General features: G+C 34.0%; 1 protein-coding gene and 1 pseudogene across 1 annotated transcript in view; both read left to right on the top strand.

Annotated features, from left to right (window-relative positions):
• The window catches only part of Gpr158 (G protein-coupled receptor 158), a 361,348-nt gene that overhangs the window by 152,242 nt on the left and 192,189 nt on the right, over positions 1–16,917 (top strand). The window lies entirely within an intron of this gene.
• LOC138810921 (U4 spliceosomal RNA) lies at positions 15,828–15,909 on the top strand (annotated as a pseudogene).

Here is a 16,917-nt window from a genome sequence, read left to right as displayed (position 1 = left end):
ATTAGATTTATGGGGTACAAACATTTCCTCTCACTTCATAGGTTCTTTTAACTCTGTTGTTTCTCTTGCATATGTGGTATCTTAGAGACATAAGCTTACAGTACTAGGATAAATGGTGGTTTCCAGAAGCTTGGAATAAAGAGGAAAAGTTGGCTAAAGTGTATAAAGTTTCAATTGCATGGGATAAATAAATTTTAGAGATCTTTTATAAAATGTGACTGTAGTTATTACCGTGTTGCTCATAGACTTGAAAATTGCTTAGAGTAGATGTTAAATGTTTGCACCACAAAACTTGTAAACATTTACAAAAATCTTAGCAAATGTGGGAAAAGTTCTGGTAATGAAACAAGTAAAAGAATACCTACTTATGGGTCTGGCTTACTTCACTTGATATGATTTTCTTTCAAGTCTCCATTTCCTTATGAATAGGGCAATAGCATTCTTTCTGATGGAAGCATAGACTTCTATTGTGTATATATACCACATTTTCTTGATCCAGTCATCTACTTGGGGTCATTTAGGTTGGTTCCATATCTTAGCTATGGCAAATAATGCTGCAGTGGACATAGTTGTGCTGGTAACTTTAGTATGGCTTTATTTGTGGTCATTTGTATAAATGCCCAGAAGTGGGATTGCTGGGTCATAGGGGAGCTCTATGTTTAGTCTTTTGAGGAACCTCCATACTGTTTTCCAGAGTGGTTGAACAAGTTTATACTTCTACCAACAATGCAGTAGGGTTCCCTTTTGGCCACATCCCCACCAGCATCTGTTGCTATTAGGTTTCATGTTAATGGTCATTCTAACTGGGGTGAAGTGGAATCTAAATGTTGTTTTTATTTGCATTTCTTTTTGACCAGGGATGTTGAACATTTCTTCATGCATCTACTGGCCATTCTTATTTCCTCTTCAGAGAGGTCTCTGAGTCTTTAGCCCACTTATTAATGGGGCAGTTGTTTCTTTGAGGATTTATTTTGGGTGATTTAATTTTTTGAACTCTCAGTATATTTTAGAGATGAGGCGCTTGTTGGTTTTATGGCCAATGAAGGTTTTCAGAGGCTCCATGGGTTCCCTCATTTGTAATAATTAGTATTATGACTGAGATAGTCTTAGCAGAAGATCACAATAGCATAATAGCTATGTACAAATGTCCCTATAAGATGATGCTAATTGATATGAACTCCAAGATATGAAAATAAGAGGTTTTTCTTTGTTGTTGCTTTTAAGGTACTATGTGAAGATATTTCTTTTTTCTTGTGTTTTTTTTTCCTTTTTTTCCCTGTGGTTTATTCTGTGTTATCACTGGATTTGATTTTGGTACCCTGTATATTGTATATATGTGTATCTGAATTAGGGAAGGGAAAGGGAACAACAAAGTGGTGAGACAAAGGATAAAAAGTGGACCAGTGCAACAGTGATACTCACAAAACATGTTGGAAATGAACTTTACAACTCATGAGGGGGGATGGGGAGGGAAAATGGGAGAAAAATGAGGGAGCTGGTGACAATATTTGACAAGAAATGTACTTGCTACCTTATGTATGCAACTGTAACACCTTTGTACATCTCCTTGACAATAAAATTAAATTTGAAAAAGAATACAAATGTATACTCATGGAATGAAGAAAACCTTCCTTAATTTCTTCACTGCCATTCTACTTATTGCACCTGCAGATGTTTTTTCTATTATTAATTTTTGTGCCAGTACCTGCATATGTTTTAAAGCAGATTTTCTCAAGTCTGGATTCAGAGTCACCTAGTCAAAAATGATTCCACTGACTTGTTCAGTTTTTCCATGGCCTTAAGTATTTGCTAGCATAATGCCTCCTAAATGACTACAATATTGCTGTGCTAAGCAGCATTTTTGCTGTCAGCAGTGTACCAGCGATTGGAGTACCTCACATGGGAACTATTGGATTAAATGATGCACACTGGCTTGCTTTGTTCTATCTCTTTGTGGAACGACTTCACCTTTTCAGCTCCCAAGTGAAATAAAAAAACTCCATCCATCTGTGGCTAGGCTTGCATTCTGAGGGTCCTGGGATTTATGATTCCCACAGATAGAAGGCAGGGGCAATGAGGCAATAAGTAAATTCAGACAACGACACTGGCTTTAATAACTGTTGTTGTTGATAGAGTAGTTAATTCTCTGTATTATTCATTTTTTGGTGTTTAAAAATATCTTTATTTTAAAGGTGATGAGCAGGGATGTTACAGTTCCATAATTAAGATAATGACTACATTTCTTTTTTAACACTGTTACCCCCTCCCTCGTTTTCTCCTACTTACCCTTCTCTCCCCTCACCTAAAGTTGTATAGTTCATTTCCAACATGGTATCTAGTTAGTTTCACTGTTCATTCTTTGTCTTGCTGTTTCCATGACTCCCTTTCCCTTTCACAAATCAGATAAATGTATACACAAGACAAAGGGTACAGAAAACTGAAACAAAAAACAGAAGTAATTGCATATAGGACATAATAAGAATCTCTTGTTTTCAATTCTTGGAGTTCATTTTTGATACACTTTATTATATATGGTCCTATGCACTTAGCAGTTGGGCTACTACATAATAAGAATCTCTTGTTTTCAATTCTTGGAGTTCATTTTTGATACACTTTATTATATATGGTCCTATGCACTTAGCAGTTGGGCTACTGTGATCCCCTGTTAAGAATATCATATGCTGGGAAGGTGGCTCAGTGGTGTGCTTGCCTTGTATGCATGAGGCCCTGGGTTCAATTTCTCAGCACCACATAAACAGAAAAAGCCAAAAGTGATGCTGTGGCTCAAGTTGTAGAGCACTTGCCTTGAGCTAAAGAGCTGAGGGCCAGTGCCCAGGTCCAAAGTTCAAGCCCTATGACCAACAAAACAAACAAATAAACAAACAAATAAATAAATAAATACATAAGGACTGCTTAAAAAAAAAGAATATTGCTGAGCACCCATGGCTCATGCCTGTAATCCTGGCTACTCAGGAGGCTGAGATCTGAACATCACAGTTCAAAGCCAGCCCAGGCACAAAAGTCCTTGAGACTCTTATTTCCAATAAACCACTAGAAAACTGGAAGTGGTGCTGTGGTTCAAGTGGTAGAGCACTCACCTTGAGTTGAAGAGCTGAAGGACAGTGCCAAAGCCCAGAGTTCAAGCTCCACGACTGACAAAAAGAAAAAAGAATATCCTAGACATTTTCTTCATTTTTAAGCATTGGACTTCAGTGAAAACTTACTGACAAAATTACAGAAAGTTTAAAAGAGAACACAAGGAAAGAATGAAGTGATTGAAATTTTAAAGTGATCTGACTTAGAATACTAAAATCTTCTATCATGACTACAGTAATTACAATCTTTTAAAATACTTATGCTTTAGTGTGTACAGTGCTATTACAGTAAATTTATTAGTATATATTAGCTTAACTAATAATTCTGCTGGTAGAGAAGCTGTTTTCTAAAACTTAGAGGAATGATGATACTGAGTATGTTTTATAAATAATGCCAAAACAGACACATTTTGTTGCTATAATTTAGTAGTGTTTTGGGTCTGGGAGTTAATTTTCTTGGAATATATCAGACTAAGGAAGCTCTAATTTCTGTCTTGCTAGTGAAGAAAGTGAAATACATATAGACAGGGTTTGGTGTTAGTTACCAAAGAATCCTTCAATTTGTGATCCTAGAACCCAACTGTGGTAAGCCTTGAAGGTATAGTGATGAACAAATCCCATTAACTATATATTCTATTATATAAATATTTGGTGGCTAATACTTATTTTGTTAGAATAATTTTAGTTTTAGAGGTCTTAAAATGCATTTATGACATAATCATCAATGATTCAGAAGCCACTGTCTTTATAATTAAGTAAAAAAATGTTATATTTATATTTGTCCACAGAAATAAAATAATAAGATTAAAGTCCCAAAGTAAAACAACCTGATTCTAGAAACTCAAGAGACTGAGATCTGAGGATTGTGGTTCAAAGCCATTTTGGGCAGCAAAGTCCATGTCACTCATCTCCAGTTAACTAACAAAAAGCTCTAAGTGGAGCTGTTGCTCAAGTGGTAGAGTGCTAGTCTTGCACATACAAGCACAGGAACAGTGCCTAGGATTAGCACACATACACACACACATACAAAGAGAACAATATGCACAACATTTTATAATCTCAATTTTGTAACAGCTTCTTATAAGACTACATTCCACTTTACTGTCTCTAGCAAACTGAAAATATCCTCAGGTCATTCTACATGGTAGTTGGTTTGAAATGCTTTTAAAATTTCCTTTGTTGCAGGTAAGTTCTACATTAAGATGCATTTATTTTCCACATCTTTGCCTGCCATACAAACATTCAGTAGCTTTTATCCACCTTTGGGTCCCACTGTCTCTCTTGGGGCACAGTCTCAAAGGAAAAGCTATTACCATGTGTGATCCAGCTCCCACTTTTCTAACAGATGTAAGGTTGTATAATGTTCCTGTTTATTCTTTAAACTTTTAAAACCCATTCTCTTCCAGCTAAGCTATCTTTTTACTTTTCTTTTCTGTTCCAAACACTTCCCTTCTTTTTATAATTGTCCCTAACAGTAATGACTCACATAAATTGAGACTAGATTTTTTTTTGTGGTTGCTGAAAAAGCACAGGAGGAAAATCATATATACTTCAGTTAGGCAGAAGGGAACTCAATTTTAATTCAATGTTTCTGCTCCTTGGATCATTTAATAAGTAGCATTGCAAAAGAAAAAATTACAAATCCAAAAAGACTAGAGAGAACAGTACAAAACTTACCAGAGTTTAGGAAGTGTTTGCTCAAATGCCAGGCACTGAGTTTGGGTAGGTGTTTGGGACACAAATTGTGAAGGGTTATAGTTTTTTACCTAGAGAACCTTTTTTCTACTGTCCTATCATAGCATGCCCCTCTGTTCTCATCTTTTAACTTTAAATAATTAGCTTATTTAATGTCAAAGAAAACATTCCAATTTTGTATTACTTTTTGAGAGTAGCACATTTCCTTAACCTTTAAAACTTTATGGTAGGGGAAATATAAAGGAGAGTGTAACGATGCTCGATAGGAAATGGACTCACTACCTTGCTCATGTAACTGTAACCACTCTGTACAGTATCTTTACAATAAAATATATATTAAATTAAAAAACCTTAGAAATGTTTACCACTAAGAAGGATGGTTATCCTCCACACTAAAAATGAATTCCACATACTTCAGGTTCTCCCAGCATCTGCACAAAAGAATGCTAGAGTAGGATAGTTGGAGAAAGATGGATTCCTTTGCCTTCATTGATTGGACTGTAGAGGATATAACTGTAAACAAGTAGGGATAAATCTTCCAGAAAGGAACTTCATTTTCTAAAGCTTTATAGGGACTTCAAAAAAACAGGTATATGGAGAAGTTGGGCTTCTATTTATTTTTTGTTTTTTAGCTTAAGATTTAGAACTTAATGCTTCCTCCACACGACTTTTCTGTTTCTTCTAATTCCCATAACAGCTACCACAACAACAAAATCTGCATGTATTATTTGAGGTGATGAAAGCTTAGTGTCCAAGGAGAATGGAGAAAACACTGTAAGCAAGCAGGAGCACATTAGAAATTTCTTCCTACTGCTCATTAGCTAGGATTTAAAAGTTTCCTTAAGTGCAAAATTATTTAAATGTCCAAATTTTTGCAAATAGTCTTTCTCTTGAGACATATTTTGGGTATTTGGGGTTCTGATTTATATGTAAAGGAATAACCATGCAATGCTATATGTTCATATCTACATGCTGACTTTAGGGCAGATTGAAAAGCTTTTTCTTACCTTTAAAGATGTTACATTTGAGTGCAGGTACCCTTAGGACTTACTTTGAGTGTGAGAGTAACATACTTTCCTCACTATAAAGGAGTGGATATAATATAATGGAGAAGGGAATTTCAAGGACTAAAAATGAGTTTTCCTTCTAGAAGGAAAAAAATCAGTATTTACTAGTTTCTAACCATCTGCTAAAATGAAAAGAGACTAATGATTATATATGTAAGTAGAACTTATACATTGATTTTTTAAAATTCTCAAACAGCATAGTGGTTGCCCTTTTTTTTCCCCCCTAAGAGAAGATTATATTACTGATCCTCTAGATGTTGGGTTATTTCCTGGAGCTTTGACAGGAAATGTAAGCTTGATTTCTAAAGTGCTCTGGGTCAAACATTGACAGCCCATTGACAGGCAATCAACATCCTCCTGACAGAATCCCTCAGGTACTGCTTTATTTTTTAAATATACAGCTTATATATCAGATGTACTGTGATTCCTTCAGAAAACAAGTGTTAGTTCTATTTGCAAAAGCATTAAAGGGAGAGTGGTTTTCTATGAAAATTCGGAGGAATAGTTTCATCTGTAAGAAGTTAATGTAGAATTGTCAAAAGGATAATAGGTAAGCTTCATAAAATGACAGGAAGTGAAAGTAGACTTATATAAGTCCATCTTTGGCATTCCAGCATCAGCATCAGATCCTAAAAGGATAGGTATTAAACCAGGCACTTTGTGGCTAGCTGAACATTTTTTAATATATATTTAAATATAGAGTATATTAACAGTAAAATTTGGAGCAAAAATTATTAAAAACAGGGACACAAAAGGGACAGCTATTATTGTTATTCTTCCCAAAATCTGTAGATGCTGATTCTATCCTATGGAAGCATTCCCTAACCCCTTCTGCTTAATCCCTGTCATTGTGAAGTTTCAGTTCCTCTGACAACAGAAGTGACATTTGGTGTCCAGAGAAATGAAGAACTGTTGTGTCAGGTCAGTTTCAGCTTTAAATAAGCAATCCAATTTCTTTGATATTATATAAACTGAGCTGAGAGTATGATATCAAAGTCTAAATGGAAAAAAAGTTAAGACCTGGGTTTTAATAATGATTGGCATTTAATTTCTATGAGACCTCATTCTCCTTATGAATAAATATATATATATTTTACCTCCTTTACTATCCCATAAGATTCTTGTGAGAATAAACTGTAATGTTAGACACATAAAGGGAAGTATAAGCAAATATGAAATGATATTTTGGACTCAACTCTCTACATTCATTTATTTTTCTAACTTTTAAAAAAGTCAAAGTGCTTTCAAATGTATCTCGATGACAGTTTGTCCAGGAATCAATACAGTGTTAGGAAAGGTCAGAACACAAGATCTCCCAGCGAACAGCTGCCTAGGTGGAAAAAGTCAAGGCACAGTTCTTAGGTTATTTTTTCAGCTTTTCTCTGTATTTGGTTTTTGAGAGAATATTACATAAATCTCTAGGACACAGAGAGGACCCCATGTGTCACAAATAATTTACATAATAAGGGTTTAAGTGTATTCTGCATATTTTGCAGTATTATAATGTTTCTAGAATAGCCCAACACACACTGTTGAGTTAGTACTTAAAAAGGAGAGAGAAAGAAGTGGTGTATTTGATGTTTTTTGCATAAATACTTGATTTACTAATGGCTTAAACTTGGTCAAATACCAAAGATGCAACTGCATTCTTACTATGAATATTTTATTACATGCTAATAGCTTTTTGCATAGGAATAGAAATTTTTAGTGTTGTGGAGTGAAGTAAAAGTTCCTTCTGTTGATGCTATAAAAGATGGAGATTCAAGCCGGGCACCGGTGGCTCACGCCTGTAATCCTAGCTACTCAGGAGGCTGAGATCTGAGGATTGCTGTATAAAGCCAGCCTAGGCACGAAAGTCCGTGAGACTCTTACCTCCAATAAACCACTAGAAAACTGGAAGTTGTGCTGTGGCTCAAGTGGTAGAGCACTTACCTTGAGCTAAAGATCCCAGGGACAACGCCCAAGCCCAGAGTTCAAGCCCCAGGACTGACTCTCTCTCTCTCTCTCTCTCTCTGTCTCTCTGTCTCTCTCTCTCTCACACACACACACACAAAGATGGAAGATTCTTTTCATAAATAACTCATTGGCTTTTTAATTTGACTCATGAATCTAATCAAAGTATCAACACATGGTAACTGCTATATTCCACAGCCTATGCATTATTTTTAGAACGTCATTGTTATTGCTTATAGATGTGTAGAATTTTCCCCAATACTGGAGTCTACTCTTTTTAGTGTTTTGGTCACTAAGAACTTCTCTGAAAAATTATTTTCTCTTTCTGCCCAGGGAGTTAGAGAGTCGGAAGAAATGGCTATTCTGTTAAAATCTTCTATTTTTATCTTGAAGCTTCTAGAACAATGTTACTATTTGGCTAATAGATTAAAATTATTCAGTACCTTGGTTACATCATATTTGTTTCTGAGACCAAGTCATTGCATTGTAATATGCTTTTGAGCTGTAACAGGATTGCATCATTATATTGAATGTCCTCTTAATAATCTTTTAAAATTGACAATCTCAAGCTAGGCGCCTGTGGCTCACGCCTGTAATCCTAGCTACTCAGGAGGCTGAGATCTGAGGATTGTGGTTCAAAGCCAGCTCAAGCAGGAAAGTCTGTGAGAGTCTTATCTTTAATAAACCACCAGAAAACTGGAAGTGGTGCTGTGGCTCAAGCTGAAGAGCGCAAGGACAGCACCCAAGCCCAGAGTTCAAGCCCCATGACTGACCAAAAAAAAAAAAATTGACAATCTCAAATACAACCAAATAGCCTCACTGTTCATTCTGTGATGTTTGGAAGCTAAAGTAATATCTTTTAATTCTATTCTATCTTTTATTTAAAAAAATTTCAGTAGCACCTTAGAGACTGACTATGAATATTCAAAGGGTGCTTTCCATTTTAAATGATAAAATTAAGTAGTTGATAGAAAATACTTTCCATTATTAATATGATGATTGATAATTGTTTCATTAAAAGTATGGATACTGGGGGCTGGGAAGGTGGCTCAATGGCAGAGCACTTGCCTTGCATGCATGAGGTATTCCTCAGCAACACATAAGCAGAAACAGCCAGAAGTGGCACTGTGGCTCAAGTGGTAGAGCACTAGCCTTGAGCTGAAGAACTGAGGGACAACGCCCAGGCCCAGAATTCAGGCCCCATGACCGGAAAAATAAAGTATAGATAATGGGGATAATGGAGCAGTTTGTACAGTCAGTCAAAACAAGTTAGCAGGTATTTGTAGTGACATAAAGTTAATCCTCTATTTAGTTTGTTACCCATTATAAAAATAATATAGAAAACATGGATAATCAATCTTTTGCTTGAATTTTACATTATTTTAATATGATGTGACTCTTTCTTGATACATTTATAATAGTGCCAGAAAGCACATTTAAAAACTGATATCATTGTACATACTATGAATGATACCAAAGAACTATTTATGTTTCCTTTATAATAATTCAGTTGGCTGATATAGCATACTTTATTGGTTGCCTTCCCATCAACCATTCCTCTTCCTTTCTTCCTTGGTAACAGAATTGTAATTCTACCTAGAGCTCCTGGAAAAAGGTTCTGATAAATTGTACATAATTTTCTGCTATCTCTTGGTCTCCTTGTCTGTTACTGGTTTAAACACAGGCCTGTTATACAACTGTGACTAATGAGATGTGAAAGTCTGCTGGAGGGATTCAGAGAAATGTTTGTTGTACAATGGAGAAGATCTCCCTTTCTACCATGAGTGCTGTTGTGTAGATATGATGCAAGGACCTGATTCAGACATTTAGTGATGACTAAGTCATAAACTTCAAGACAAAACTAACATGTGAGTGTGAATATAGTAAGATGAAACAAGTTGTGTCTCAAATACGGTGGTAAGGTATTGAATTATCCAGCCTTGGAATTCTCAACCTCTTGGATGTTTTTGTAACATAACAAATTCCATATTGGTGTAATTCAATTGAGTCAGAGCTTTTAAATTTATTTTTTCAGTATATATTAATTGAATAAAATGAGTTTCATTATGACATTTTCATATACATTTTTAATACAGCTCAAAGAATCCTGAATTACATTACTTACTGTATTTTTTGTGTTCCTGTGATATCATGTTGAGAATTGTGCAAATGGAAAAATGAGTAATTTACAGCTATATAGAACTCTGTTATACTTATATTTTTCTACAGAATATTTTGTGGAGATATAGCAGCATCTGATAATTTTTAAGTAGAAATAAAACCACTTTCTATAGTTTTATCCTAACAGTATTTTGATAATACTTTTCACTTTTAAATTTAAAAGCGATGTATATATACTAAACTAATACATACAGATACAAACTTTAGTAAGTTTTTATAAAGTAGGCTCAACTAAATCCCAATCTATATGTACAGTATTGCTGGCTTCCCAGAAGTCTTGCTTTTGCTTCTTCGAGGCAGCACCAGCCTTTTTAGGTAACCACTTTCTAATACCACAAATATACCCAGTTTTCAATGCAATGTGTTTGAGACACGTATCATTTATTCTTAGTATCTTTCTTTTCCTTAACAATTTAAATGTGAGATTCATTCATGTTGTGTATAGCAACAATAATCCACTTTCATGTCTATATAGTAGTCGTTTACTAAATATACCAGAATTTGTTCAGTCTTTCACAAAGTACATTTGTAATTTTTTTAATTACTCTGAATAATGCAGCTAGGAACATTTTCAGACATGCCTTTTCTTTTCTTTTCTTTTTGTATGTTGTGGGGCTTGAACTCAGGGCCTGGGTGCTGCCCCTGACCTCTTCTGCTCAAGATTAGCACTCTACCACTTTGAGCCACAGTGCCATTTCTGGTTTTCTGGTGGTTAATTGGAGATAAGAGTTTCACACTTTGTTGCTGGAGTGGCTTTGAACTGTGGTTCTCAGATCTCAGACTACTGAGTAGTTAGGATTACAGGCGTGAGCTACTGCGCCCAGCTTATCAGACATGTCTTTTTATGTTTCTGTTTATAGATTTTTGTTGAATGTAGTTGTGGGTTTTTTAAGTAGCAGGACGGGCACTTATATAGTCAGTTTTTATAAATTGTATTGATGGATACTTCTTTACAGTCATATTTGAAAGTAAAATTTGTTCTTCACTCTTGCCAACATATGATATTGTTCATTTTAATTTTAGCCCTTCTAATAGGCAGTGCCATCTCATTTATTTCCAAATTCTATATTGCTTCATTTGGTTATTTCTATCCTCTTACATCACAGTTTTAATAATATGGTCTGTAAATTCTCCATTTTTTTCTATCAAAATTTTTTTATTTATCTTTAAACAATTGCACAAAGGAGTTACCATTCAACATGTAAGTTTATACATACAATATATCTTGATTAATATCATCCCTTTTATCATGCTCTCTCATCCTTTCCAACCCCACATCTCCTCAGTTTTCTTAGTTTCATGCATTGAATATTATGACTGAATTATTTCCTCCCTTCTCTTCGTTCATCTAGCCCTCACCCATAGACCTCCCCCATACCACATCACAAGTACCAGCTTCTTGGTTTCATTTTGTTGGAGTATGAGTATTTTTAAAGAACAAAATTTCTTCCCTGCATATGCCATACTTGGTACATTTTTGTATACATGCATATAACCCCATATGTGTTTACTTTCATATTGATAAATTAGATCTAACTTGCACATATGAGAGAAAACATACATTCTTTGTCTCTTTAGGACTGACTTACTTAACATAATTTTTTGGCTCCATCTATTTCTTTGTAAAAGGTATAATATTCTTCCTAATGGATGAATAAAATTCCATTGTATATACAATACTCCACATTGCCTCGATCCATTTGTCTATTGAAGGGTATCTGGACTGTTTCTATACCTTGGCTGTGGCAAATAGTGCAGCAATGACTGTGATTGTGCAAGTGGCTTTTCTGTATCTTGATTTTAATCTTCTGAATATATGCCCAAGGTTGGTATTGCTGGGTCATAAGGTTGTTCTATGTGTAGATGTTTATCCACTGATTTTTTTAGAAAGAACTGGCACCTTTACAATATAACATTCTCTGAGCCATTAAACGTATTTTTGTTTTCTTTGTTTTTCTGTTATAGATCTTGCAGATATTGTGTTAAATTTGTTTCTAATTTTTTACATTTATGGTATTAATACGTTTTATAAATTTTCATTTAGCTATTTATTTATCTAGCTGTTTGTTAGTAAACAGAAATAAATTAATTCTTAATTATAATAGTTTGTAACTGTTTTAGTATCTTTTTATAAAAATTTTGCCTCTTCTGAATATTAATATGTTTCTTTCTTCTTCTTTTTTTAAAATTTATTTTTGTTGGTTGTGGGGCTTGAATTCTGGGCCGGGGCACTGTCCCTGCACTATTCAGCTCAAGGTTAGCACTCTACCACTTGAGCCACGGCATCACTTCCTCTTTCTTCTTTTTAACTTTCACCCTTTGTGTTTTTTTCTGAATGCTCTGGTTAGAAGTTGCAGTAAAGGACTGAATGGAAAGTGTTGATAGAAAGATAACATTCTTGTTCCTTCTCCAGTGGTAATACCTTCAATATTGCATCATTAATTTTAGTGCCTTCCAAAAGATTTTTTGAGATAAACTTTACCAATATTAAGCATGTTTCTCATTATCTAGGCTCATGAAAGAGTTAGATTTTATTGGATACTTTTTCAACATTTACTTTACTAAGAGGATGATCAGTTAATTAAATACATTCTTTCTATTATATTTTGTGAATGAGAAGAATTATATTGAATGTGTTTTCAATGCAAAACTAATCTTATGTTTTTGGAAGAAACTCAACTTTATCATACTAAAATGATAATTTTATATATTTATATATAATATATACTATATATTTATACATTAATATATAATATAATATTTAAACACATTATATGTTTATATGTTATATTTATATATGATTTTATATATAAGTGACTTCATTTTACTTCAGACATACACATTGGAAGCCATAAATGATTTTTGGAGGGGCTGGGAAGGTGGCTCAGTGGTAGAGCGCTTGCCTTGCATGCTCGAGGCCCTGGGTTCAATTCCTCAGCACCACATAAGAAAAAAGCCGGAAGTGGTGCTGTGGCTCAAGTGGTAGAGTGCTGGACTTGAGCTGAAGAGCTGAGGGACAGCGCCCAGGCCCAGAGTTCAGGCCCCACCACCGGACCCCCCCCCCCAAAAAAAGAAAAGATTTGTGGAGTGCTGCTTTTGGTTCTGCTTGCCTTAGTAATGCCGAATTCCAGATGTTGACTTTCTAGTTCAGTAAGATTGGTGGAAGCAGAAAGTTATCTTTTCTACTTGGACTCTACAAACTTGAAAATACCTTGAAGGAGAAAACAATCTGAGGCAAACAGTATACCGATGTCATTAATGTTCTCTTTTTTTTCTTTTCCCTTTCTTGCTCAGATTCTCAAGTTGTGTCTATTTTAATTGCTTCAAACAAGGATTTTTGTTTGCTTGACTTAGTCTATACTGACTGTAGACTTAGATGCAACAAGAGTATTGATTAAAGTATCTTTTAATGGCTAGAAATAGGACTTTTAAACATATAAAAGAGCTCATAAGAAGGATGCAATATTTTAGGATAATATTTACTTAGGAAATAAATATTCACATTTGCTTGCATGTATATTTCAATCAGAGGAAGACTTTAAATGACTGTGTTGAATGTTCAGGGAAATAAAACATCTCTGAAGAGAACTGGAAAAGAAAAATAATCAGATAGGTTAAGATATAAAAGCACAATAATTCAATGACCTATTTTTACAGATAACAAGAGCTAAAGCCAAACAAGTCTTTCATATTCAGTTTTAAATGTGTTGAACAAAATTGAATGAACTAGGAATCTTAACAGGTTTTAGTCATCTGCTTATACTTCCTTTTCCAATTACATCAGAATTTAAAAGCAGGAGTCATATTTTTTTTACCTTTGAAAACTCCCTGGACAGTAAATTCTGGAAGTTTTTAATTTTTATTGATGGCTTGCAGGCTACCAGTGTTCATTTCTAATGTCCAAGCAGATATAAAGGGGCTTGCCAAGATGTGTTATATTCATCTGCATATGACTAAAATTTCAACCTCAATTGCCTAGAATAGGAAACAGGAAGCTTATAGTCATTTGATAAAACTCTCATTTTTCCCCACTAGAGTTTATTTAATACTTTATGTGAGTTGAACATTTTATCTTTTATTTTTTTATTTTTTTTGGGGTCCGGTTATGGGACTTGAACTCTGGGCCTGGGCGCTGCCCCTCAGCTCTTCAGCTCAAGGCTAGCGCTCTACCACTTGAGCCACAGTGCCACTTCCGGCTTTTTTCTTTTTGCTTATGTGGTGCTGAGGGATTTTATCTTTTAGAAGACTCAAATAGATAGAACTATGTTAAGCAAAGAAATCTGGAGAACCACTTATGCCTAGCATGTTTGTGGTTTGGCTGACACCTATAACGGAAATATCTCTTAATCATAAACATTGAGTGTGTGAAAGCATTAGAACAAAATGGGTCTAAAAGCATGAAATTTGTGACAGAGTATGATTTATTTGGGGAAAAAACCCTTAGTTCTTTTCCTTAGAGTACAATTTATATGGAAGACATCTTGGAAAGAAAACGGTACTGTTTGGTGTTCCTATATCACTGTCAGTTAAAGAAATAAAGATTCCAGACACATGAAAATGAATGTCAAAAACATGGAAAGCATTTCACTTTCTCTGAAAAATATAGGCCAAGAATTTTAAGTGGTTCTGTCAATGGGTAAAAGCCTAGTGATTTTTATTTTCTTTGTAGTGATTTTTCTGTGCCTTACAAAAATTTTACAATGTAAGTTATTTTTCCTTTATAAAATAATTTAACATAGAATAGGTAAATTTGATCAAGTATAATATATGCACACATGGAAATACCTCAATAAAACCCCTTTGTACAATTAATAGTCCTACTAATAAAAATAAACTAAATGAAAACAATAATATAGTAGTTACAGTAAGGATTGAAAAGATGATTATCCAGAAATCCATATCTCTGTGGGGTTATTAAAAAGAATATCAGATATGAGAATACAATGTAACTAAAGAAGCAAAATGGCTAGATAACAATTAGAAACAGTACAGGTGATACTGGCAGTCATAACTAATAGTAAACACAGAGAGTCACTGCTAACTACTGTCTAGGCTTTAAATGAATGTGCTAGGATTTAAGGGGCCAAAGACAGCACAGACATGTCAAGGTTTAATAATAAAAGTGAAATAGAAAAAAATGACAAGTTTAAGAGTAACTTAGCATGGTATTTAAGAGGGTTATTATCCAAAGAATAATGAGTTCTTTCTTTTTTTTTCTGTTAAAATATTTTTAGTGTCTTTAAGTGGTTGTCCAAAGGGGTTTGAAAAGATCAGTTTATAAGTACAATTCATCTTGATCAATGTCACTCTTTTCATTGTTCTCCTCCATCTTTCCTTAGCCTGTCTATACCCACAAGTTATGTGGGTCTATTGTCACATATATACATTGTCTATAATTACTGTATTCACCTACACTTCCTGAATTATTCTTAGACAGGTATGTATGCTAAGTTTCACAAAGATGTGGCAGTATGGACTACTTGTATCTCCAAAGATGATAGAAGGAAAAATAATCTAAGATCAATAATTACAAGGAACCCTGTCAGTTAAGCTATATCTGGTTGTGAAGAGAAAGAAAAGTGGAGCTAGTTAAGGTCAGAAAAATTGGCCCATCATTTCTTAGATTTTCATTTTTTCTTGTTGTTTCAAAGTACATACTAAGTAAGAACTGAACAGACTGAGTAAATAAATAAATACTAAATGCTGAAATGTCTTAGAATGAAAGACAGACATCCGCACATATCAGAACAGGTAAAGCTTGTAAAGAAATACTAAAAATAAGGAAAAAAACCAGGAATTTTTACTGGTGTATTAAGTTGGTCAAGATACCCACCTTAGCCTTGCACTTTGGCAGTATCAAAGCCAATGAGGTTTATCCAAGGTGTGATTATTACTAAATGAAAACTTCCCAATATGCTTACATACTCTTACTACATCCTACCATTATCTCTTTAGTAAAATAAACATTCTTTTTCTGCTTTAATTCTCTTCTTTTGTAATTATTTTTTATTATTTCATTTTTCCCTATCAGTCAGCTTTATAGGTATTTATCCTTTTAAATTTTTTAGATGTTTCCCTTGGAGATTACAATATCCATCACTGACTTATCAAAAACAAACATAAACTCTTCTTCCACAAAATATACAGATGTTTAAATGTACAATTAAATTCTGTACTAACATACTTGAACATAATGCTGTTATTATTAATTTTTATAGTCAACATTCATTTTTATTTACTCATGTTTCCCCCTTCTTTTCCTCTTTTATTTCTACTGTAACTTCAGACTATCTCATGGAATCATGTTTCTCCATGAAGAATTCCTAATTTTTTAGAGCTGCTGTGATACTGATGAAGTTTTTGCCATTACTTATTGGATAATGTGTTTCAGATTCATTTATAAATGACATGCTATCTCAGCACTTACATTCTTGTAGAATTTTGAGATGTCTTTTGTCTTTCATCCTATCTCATATGTCAGTTGTCAATTGTCAACATCTGTTTATGGTTCCTTAGCTAATGTTAGTTTCTTTGGCATTTCTTAAAATTTTTGTCTTCAGATTTGGATTGCACCCATGATACTATTACATGTATAATTGTGGTTCTTTTTATTTTCTTTTCTGTTTGGGGATGACTGTACTTCTTAAATCTGTGGCTTGATGTCTTGTCTCCTCAGAATTTATCATTTTAAAGATCTAATCAGTTCAAAATGCTCTTCATATTCTGCAACATTAAATTCATATATATCTCAAAATATAAAGACATGAGTTTTAAGAATAATGATCATATTCAGGACTAATTTTCTTAATTTTAAATTACATTTTAATCAACACATTATGTACTGATGTTATATTGTTTTGATATATGTATTTATTGTTGAATGTCTAAATATCATTAATATTAATATATGTATTATATTAATATCA

Source organism: Dipodomys merriami, unplaced genomic scaffold (assembly GCF_024711535.1).
Source record: "Dipodomys merriami isolate MVZ:Mamm:240054 unplaced genomic scaffold, mDipMer1.0.p SCAF_51, whole genome shotgun sequence".
NCBI classification, from domain to species: Eukaryota; Metazoa; Chordata; class Mammalia; order Rodentia; family Heteromyidae; genus Dipodomys; species Dipodomys merriami.
Note: the sequence above shows the minus strand (reverse complement) of the source record. Positions and strands in the feature narration are given on the sequence as shown.